The 7,152-nt window shown below is 41.0% G+C and overlaps 1 long non-coding RNA gene across 1 annotated transcript; it reads left to right on the top strand.

Moving 5' to 3' along the window:
* Positions 1-1,196: 1,196 nt before the first annotated feature.
* On the top strand, positions 1,197-1,871 carry LOC117817783. Its single transcript, XR_004632210.1, has 2 exons — positions 1,197-1,251; positions 1,678-1,871. It is a non-coding gene; the product is annotated as an uncharacterized LOC117817783 (long non-coding RNA).
* Positions 1,872-7,152: the final 5,281 nt, after the last annotated feature.

Below are 7,152 nucleotides of genomic sequence, written 5' to 3'. Positions count from 1 at the left end.
ACTTAAGTAAATACCTAATACTACTTTTGCTAGTTAGTTGGTGCACAATCTGGGCACGAGGTGAGGCACAGTAGAATTGATTAGGGAAACTTGCACATTTACACACGAGACACAGCAATAACTTCATTAACTCTTTAAACTATTGAAACGTTGTATAGCTCTTTGTTGATCCTCTTCTTGAGTACCAAAAGTTTTTGTGGTTTGGAGGTTATGCCTCATAACCAAGATACTTTGAATCTCAAAAATCTATAAGGATCTACAGCAACTACAAGATTTTGAGTAAGTCCAGGGGGTAAGTCAATACTTAGGTCTGCGTTATGTACTTTTCAGTAGCTTGAACATGAACACAGGCAACAGGGTTCTGTTTTTAGGTCATGTTCTCCGACAAGTTAACTTTTCTACAATAACACAGAATACTGCAAAAAAAAAAAAAATGAAGCTGTTTACCATAAATTGCTCTGCTTTGTTGTGGATGATGAACTGATGGTTTGAGTCCACTGAGATTATTTAGATTGTGTGAGTCTTGTTTTGCTGATTGAGCTGTTTTGTATCTGTTCGGGAGCTGTTTTGTAACATCGTGAATTTTTAATAAATGGATTTTGAATTTCAATACTCCAAGTTTCTCCCTCTTGCTCTGGGAGGATGTACAGTTTATTGCCGTCTTTTATGTATCCTCAGTCTCCATTTTATAACAATTCTTTACGACTCCTATGTTGCATTAATTATACAAATGTGTGTGTCTTCAAAAGCACCCGGTTATTGGCTGTGAGAAATTCCATCTTATGAAAGTGGAGTATTGGGAGTGAGGAGAGGAAGCACCTCTGAGCTGTTTGAGAGGCAGAGCCACCTGCTCTGTGGCGGACAGAGGGGTTTTGTCTCAGATCAAACAAGTTTGTCTGAGCTCGGTCTGTTTACACCCCGACTCTTCAAATACAGCTGCTCGGTCACTGACCCACTCTTTAAAATTTGACCCTGGAGGCTCATGGTGTCACCTGCATGTTGATGTTGAGTGACAATATGAGGAGACCTGCATACAGGTTAGCAGTCAGGGGTTATGGTTGGGTCTCAAAATGAAGACCTGGGGTTAAAGAAATATTGCTTTCTTTTTGAGACTATTATTTGCCTCTTTGGGCGCAGGCAGCAGCTCATAGGGACTGGAGTGTGGCCGGTTCAAATCCTGGTAAAGACCAAAGTATGGTGGATGGACAGGTTACTGGAGAGGTGCCAGTTCACCTCATAGGTGCCCTTAAGGTACAGGTGCTTGGGATGCTCATCCATGTGAAGCCCCCTCACCCTGACATCTCTTAATGGAGTGACACCTGCAAGCTAGTTCAAGCAGGCAACTCAAGCTGCACTGATTTCACATTTGGCATGCATCATTCTCACAATCACCCCTTTCAATTTGGCAGTCTATTTAAGCTGAAAGATGTCTGGTCACGGGCTGCACGGTGGTGCATTGGGTAGCACTGTTGTCTCACAGCAAGAAGGTTCCTTGTTTGAACCCCTGGTCGTGTGGAGTTTGCATGTTCTCCCCGTGCATGTGTGGGTTCTCTCTGGGTACTCCGGCTTCCTCCCACAATCCAAAAACATACTCACCAGGTTAACTTGTCACTCTAAATTATTCGTAGTTGTGTGTGTGTGAATGGTTGTCTGTCTCTCCATGTTTCCCTGTGATAGGTTGGCGACTTGTCCAGGGTGTACCCTTCCTTCCGCCCAGTCAGGGGTTTAAGATATTACCTCATCACTCCTCAATTGCTGCATGTAAAACAAATCTGTGTGGAGTGATGAGGTTCTGAGCCTGGATGACCACAAACAATGTCAGCTGCAGCAACTAAGTTTTAACTAATAAAACACAAGTTGTCTGACTGATATGCATGTTCCTATCGGGTCCTCTTTTTGCAAGTGTGTGTATGCTTCAGCCTATGTGTGGATAGCATGATCAACAACACAGTAGAACAATATTGAATGTAAATACATTAATACAAGTTTGGCCTCCTCTTTTTTTCTCATTTTAGTTACTGCATATCCTCAAAAAAAAGACTGGTATCCAACTTGTGGCTGGGCTCCTTATTACGGCCGGTATCACATCCTTGCGTACGGAGAAGACTAATCAAATCACTTCCAAACTCTGTACAAAAGTTATTTTCTATACAGGAGAGTCAATATTCTTTAAGTGGTATTTGTAAGTTTACGTTACAAATAGGCATTAAAAGGAGATGTGTTTCTGTTGTTGGGGTTAAATCGTGGAATGATGCCAGTATAAATCTAAAAGCTTGTGATTCACTTTTGTTTTTAAAAAAGAAAAATGGTTTGCAAAGCAGTTTTTGTGTCACATTGGGGGAGATTAAGGAGGACCCAAGTGCTGATTTTAAAATATAAAGGTTTTAATAAACAAAAAGGTACAAACAAAACTTACTTAATGTCCAAAAACTAAATCCAAAAGGAAACGCTGGGGAAACACAAGGACAGAGAAACACACAGAACACAGGATCCAACACAGGACAGGGGAAACAGAGGAACTAAATACACAGAGTAATCAACACAGGTGTGAACACAGGACACAGGTGAAACTAATGAGGTTAATCAACAGGGAGGGAAACACAGGGGAAAAAGAACTACAAAATAAAACAGGAAACACAATAGACTAGACTAAAACACAAGAAAATACAACAAGGGATATGGAACACTCAGCACACAAGGGAGGCAATGGATGACTTATAACACAGAATAAACCCAGGGAGGAACCAAGGCAAGAAACACAAGGAAACAACTAAACTAAAACATCCACTCATGACATTTTGAAGACTATAAGTGTTCACAATTGACCTGTTTTTGTTATGTTTGTCTTTACACTTTGGAAGCTTGGAGCTTAATTTGATAGAAAATGTAGGCATGGCTTAAATTAGTGTAATGCATCTGCTTATTCCTTTTCGGTCATCTCTAAGTGCATGACTGTTGTTTTGTTGAAAGTGTCTTTGCAGTGAAAATGATTGATTTACTGAATAAATACTACTACTAACACTAAATATATTCACAACAACCATGAACAAACTGGTGGCACTGTATCAGAATCAGTCCAGTATCAGTTTGCTGCCAAGGAAGGAGTAATGTTTCTTTGAGTTTTTCCATCCCTGCCTGCAGCTGTGTCTGAAAATTAACACATCATATACACTCATCTTCGGGTGCATGTTCAGTCTGTGGAGGGATCAGTCATATGAGATATCAGTCACCATTTCACTGAGTTAACAGACTCCAGACTGCAGTTTTCACCTGCACCTGCAGAACAGACACATAAAGGTCACATGGATCAATGTGATACTTTGTATCACCTAGCTGGTGTCAAGGTGCTCTTCATTGTACACCTTCAGAGTATTCTGTGTATCAGAACAGGGAGGCTGACTAAATTCTGGATGAATGCAGAGTTCACACACTCTAGATACGTTTTTAACCTCATCTGAAAACTCTATAAATACACAGTTTTACTTTCCACTAATACCGACAGATTAAGTTGATCTTCTTAAGTACCAGTGAATCCGAAATTAGCAAAGTGTACACACCCACACGCATACCAGAAAATAAAAACATCCATCCAGAAGAATCTTTAAAAATATGCGGCGTTATTTAGTCCGGCCTTTTCATCCCACTTTGCCTGAACGTTGATCTTTTCAAAAGCTCATTGATCACCCAGTTCAATCAGGGTAATTGGAAAGTGGCAGCTGCTGGGTCTTACCTCGTGTGCACGCTGCAGCTTCACTCTATACTGAGAGCGGGATGAAGTGGCAGGTGTTCCAGCAGCCATTAATTTGTCTCTGCATTTTACATCAAGCAAACTAGATAAGGCTCTTGACCTTTAAAATGAGACATTATATGTGATGAGTGATGCATCATCTGTCAGCATGCTACTCTCTGCATGGAGCGCTGCAGGAACACAGTTGGCTGTTGGTATGCTAAATAGCTGAGACTCGACCTCAAATCAGCTTGGTGAAAAGAACAACACCATGAAACATGATTTGATTTTTTTTGCATAAGCTAGGATTGGTTTATATAACATGAGGTGGTTGAGCAAAATATGAGAATTTTTTGTTTTTCATTGCTTCATGAATCTTGTTTGTCAGAGAAGGGGACGGGGGATGCACACTGAGACAGGACCTGGACTAAATGCAACCTCAGGGAAGAAAACTGAAGGAACTTAGTTTTTCTTATAATCTTTTAGTTCTCTTAAATAAAAACATATTAATGCATATTTTCTATCATATACCAAATCTCCAAGCAATGGCAATAAGTGCAAGTATTTTGACTTGGGCACGGACAACACTACCTCTTATGGCCAAATTCCTCAGGATCCGCGTCCAGTCAATCTCAGATCCATCACATCACCGGAGTTGATATGTTTCTATTCTAGTCAATGTGTTAACTTCCACTGGATCAGCTCCGTTGCGTTCCTGCTGCGCTCTGATCCGGCAGGTAAGAGCCCTCTGGATCAGATACACAATAATTCTATTTTTGCCTGATGCTGGACCACAACGCATCAATCTCATCAGAGCAGATCAAGCAGGACAGGAAGTCAGGCACAAAAAAAAGATGAAAACATCCGGTTCATTTTCAGAATAAAACACTCCTTTCATTTCACTTAACTACAACAACAAAGCATCCTGATGAGCGGAGCCAGGCCTGGAGTCAACAGGTCAGAGGTTTTTAGAGGACCAGAAAGACAACATGGATGAGGAGAGGAGCCGGATAATCGTTGATTCAGTAATTACCGCTGGAAACCTTGGCCACATGACTCCAGCTGTCTGAGCTGGCTGCAGCGGATGGAGACGGACCAGACACGGATCTGGTGGAAGTTCCTTGTCACTCACTTTGTTTATTAAATAAAAAACAGCAATAGCTGGAAATAAAAAGAAGAAAAAATGGAGATGATAGAAAGAAATAATGTGCATTAGAAGTATCTGCATATATATCGAGCTGTTATTTAAAGAACTGTACAACTTTGTCTCCCCCTCCTTCATTCACACAAACACACTGATAGCAGTGAGTTATCATGTGAGGTGATAGAAGCAGATTGGGGTTCAGTGACTTTCTTAAGGACACTTAAGTACAGATAGCCTCCCTCCTCACATGAAAGTCTTCATGTCACAGAAGCACCTTAATATGCTCTGCAGCCTGGATCAGGTTATCAGGGTCATGTTTACTTTACTGCTTCTGTTTTCCTGTTGCAAAAAAAACACTGCTCCACTGCTCCTTTTACAACATTAAATGATTCATCAGGAGGGATCAATACTGTTATTTTATTGATGCAGATATCAATACATCAATAGTGCCAATCACTTACTGTTGAAGCCAGCCTGCTGCTGTGACCGACTCTTCAGCAGCCTGCTGCCTCCACAATTATATGGTTATAACCAAATTTGACAGCCACCTACCTACCTACCAATTGCACTAAAAAATGAGCCTAAAAAATAAATATTAACTCAGGTAGACTGATAGGACTCTTCAATCATGCTTTGAACTGCAGACTAAAGAAACACTGAGGACATACAGTATTTTCTGAACTAGTCAACTTGTTACAAGCTGAACAGCTTCAAGCCGCCAATTCTCCAATCTTAATAATGGTGTGGAGTTTGGGAGATGCAAACTGCTTAATTTGAATGTATTACGGATTGCAGCCTTTGTCTGTTCTTATCAGTATGTTGGTGTTGAACATTTAAGTTCCAGTACCCATAAAGTAGCAGTCCTCATAAATCTCTGATCATGGTAACATCATTGTCACGTTTTCTGTCCTAGAGTTTTTGTTCACAATTCATCGAAAATGTGTGCTGTTAAGAAATACAAGGTTTGTTTTTATTGTACTTACTAGATCTGTACTGACACATAGTCTAACAGATGAAGCTGCAAAGAAACATCTTGCACAAATGTTACTGATTTGTATTCTTCTCTGTACATTTTCTTTTGAATGGAGGTCTTCAGATCTTCATCCGATAATCCCTTTTCACTTCTCTCCCTGTGTTAAGGTTCTGACTGCAGCCAGGTGGGATCGTCGAACAGGTGGTGCTGAAGCAAGTCAGCATCATTCCCTCGGTGACATCTGGATGGGTCGAAAGGCAGAGAGAGCCAAGGGTGGGCCAGCTGGGCTGTGACGCACGCCTGATCCCAATTAACCTCTTCCTAGATGTCTTCTACTGTGTTTGAAGGTGGGCTGAATCACAGGACAAATTAATATGTCTGATGTAGACCACAGATCATAGTGATGTGGCATGCTTGAGTTGGCTTCTGTTTTATAGGTTACTGACTCACAGTGAGGGGAAAAAAAGCTCTGTGGCTCGGAATCAGAGTTAAAAGAATCAGATAAAACCCTGCAGCATGTTTACACACATGATCGCACACACACTTTCACTACTTCTATAACAGGATTCATAAAACTGGTAGTATTGTCTCTAAAATTAGGCTTTGAGAAATGGTTTGCTGGAGAATATTGAGTCTTGCTGTAATTAATTCTCTTTTCGGTACTCGTATGCGCCCTTTTTCCTAAAGTGCGACCATATTTCCTTCAATTTTAATTCCCTTGCATCTTCCCTCCACTGGGGATACATGGACAGCAGCAAGAATAGCATGTCAAGGAAACATGGTTTATAGCTTCTAAAACCAGCCCCTACGCCACCTCTCTCTGTGAAGAGCAGATTTGTTCGGTTCAATCACTGTCATTCAGACATGCAGCTAATCTGTGCTCGCAGGTTACCATATAGCACGTGCCCGACAACAACCAGAGCATTCCAGATAGATAACACTTTGATACCATATAATCAAAGTTGCATGCACAATCCTGGACGTTTAAAGTGAAATATATCTGCAAAGTAAATAAAAGGAAGACGTAAATCATAACCTATCACTATGTTAAACATGGAAGTTAAGACATGATGTTATTCCCTTGCATTGTAGCACAGCTTGCTTCCATTTGTAGATTGACAGGCAATCAATACATGCAAACCACAAGCCCCCCTCTGCCATTGAAGTGCAGCCAAGGCTGTTCACATGAGATGCATATATCTATAACTGTCTCTTGGCTGACATGTGGATTATCCTACAGAGGCTAGAATCTGCACACTACCACACAGTGGAGTTCAGTCGACCACTAACCTTTGCCAGAGGTCGACA

Source organism: Notolabrus celidotus, chromosome 8 (assembly GCF_009762535.1).
Source record: "Notolabrus celidotus isolate fNotCel1 chromosome 8, fNotCel1.pri, whole genome shotgun sequence".
Classification (NCBI taxonomy): Eukaryota; Metazoa; Chordata; class Actinopteri; order Labriformes; family Labridae; genus Notolabrus; species Notolabrus celidotus.
The sequence above is the reverse complement of the archived record's forward strand: the minus strand, read 5'-3'. Positions and strand labels throughout refer to the sequence as shown.